The sequence below is a fragment of the Perkinsus marinus genome (assembly GCF_000006405.1).
Source record: "Perkinsus marinus ATCC 50983 genomic scaffold scf_1104296953324, whole genome shotgun sequence".
Lineage (NCBI taxonomy): Eukaryota > Perkinsozoa > Perkinsida > Perkinsidae > Perkinsus > Perkinsus marinus.
In genome coordinates, this window is record NW_003208502.1 from 1 (window position 1) to 1,366 (window position 1,366).

At 46.9% G+C, this 1,366-nt stretch overlaps 4 non-coding genes across 4 annotated transcripts; all 4 read right to left on the reverse strand.

Moving 5' to 3' along the window:
• Window positions 1-141: 141 nt before the first annotated feature.
• Pmar_PMAR014766 lies at window positions 142-212 on the reverse strand. Its single transcript has one exon. It is a non-coding gene; the product is annotated as a tRNA-Gly (tRNA).
• Window positions 213-312: 100 nt separating this feature from the next.
• On the reverse strand, window positions 313-383 carry Pmar_PMAR014767. The gene has a single exon. It is a non-coding gene; the product is annotated as a tRNA-Gly (tRNA).
• A 100-nt stretch (window positions 384-483) lies between these two features.
• Window positions 484-554, reverse strand: Pmar_PMAR014768. Its single transcript has one exon. It is a non-coding gene; the product is annotated as a tRNA-Gly (tRNA).
• Window positions 555-654: 100 nt separating this feature from the next.
• On the reverse strand, window positions 655-722 carry Pmar_PMAR014769. The gene has a single exon. It is a non-coding gene; the product is annotated as a tRNA-Gly (tRNA).
• Between the last annotated feature and the right edge of the window lie 644 nt (window positions 723-1,366).

A 1,366-nucleotide genomic window follows, 5' to 3' on the forward strand; every position in this document is an offset into this window, starting at 1 on the left:
AAGCATGGGAAGCTTGTATGATACCGTTACACTACGAACCCTCATACTATATGTGTTGATTGAGCCATCCCATGATGGAATGATCATTCACTGCAGTAAGTTATGTTCACACATAACTATCAGGTAATTTGATACAACATCTGCGCTCGCCGGAAGTCGAACCCGGGACACAAGCATGGGAAGCTTGTATGATACCGTTACACTACGACCGCTCATACTATATGTGTTGATAGAGCCATCCCATGATGGAATGATCATTCACTGCAGTAAGTTATGTTCGCACATAGCTATCAGGTAATTTGATACAACATCTGCGCTCGCCGGGAGTCGAACCCGGGACACAAGCATGGGAAGCTTGTATGATACCGTTACACTACGAGCGCTCATACTATATGTGTTGATTGAGCCATCCCATGATGGAATGATCATTCACTGCAGTAAGTTATGTTCACACATAACTATCAGGTAATTTCATACAACATCTGCACTCGCCGGGAGTCGAACCCGGGACACTAGCATGGGAAGCTTGTATGATACCGTTACACTACGAGCGCTCATACTATATGTGTTGATTGAGCCATCCCATGATGGAATGATCATTCACTGCAGTAAGTTATGTTCGCACATAGCTATCAGGTAATTTGATACAACATCTGCGCTCGCCGGGAGTCGAACCCGGGACACAAGCATGGGAAGCTTGTATGATACCGTTACACTACGGCTTGGGGGCTTGGGGGAAATATATGGGAAAGAAAGGGGGAAAATGGGGAGAAGGGGGAAAAGGGGGAGCAGCTCCCAAATTTCCTCTCTTTTTCTCGCATTTCTTTCCTAGTAAGCCTGTTGCAGCACGAAGCTCGTGCCACGAACCGGATTTTCGCTCGAAATGAAAATCGCGATGTATAAGATTTTCAGATTGAAATTTTGATTCTCCCAGATTTTCGCTCGACTTACGATGACATGCTCGGCATTTTCAGCACAAACTCTCTGCCGCTTGTAGGTCTGCCTTCTGTAACAGAAGTTCTGTTGGAGTTCTTGCGGTCCCGCTTCTGGAGGCCAGAAGCCCAGAATCTGGGCACGACAGGCCTGCTTCATTTCGCGCAGCTGTTAGCGGGAGTGAGCACAATGAACACTTCCGAGCCTTCTCACTTGTATCCTCCACGGTCAGTAGATCTCGCCACAGCTGCAGCCTTCAAGGCTTCCAATCCCTCGTCTGGATGCTTGGCGGGTTTCATTGGACACTTCCCACACTTTGTTCCATCTTCGACATGATCATTGTACAATGACTTGATACAATGATCATGTCGAAGATACAATTTGTATCCAAGCGTGCGGCATTTGCCACACCAATCACAGATGTTAGAAGCTC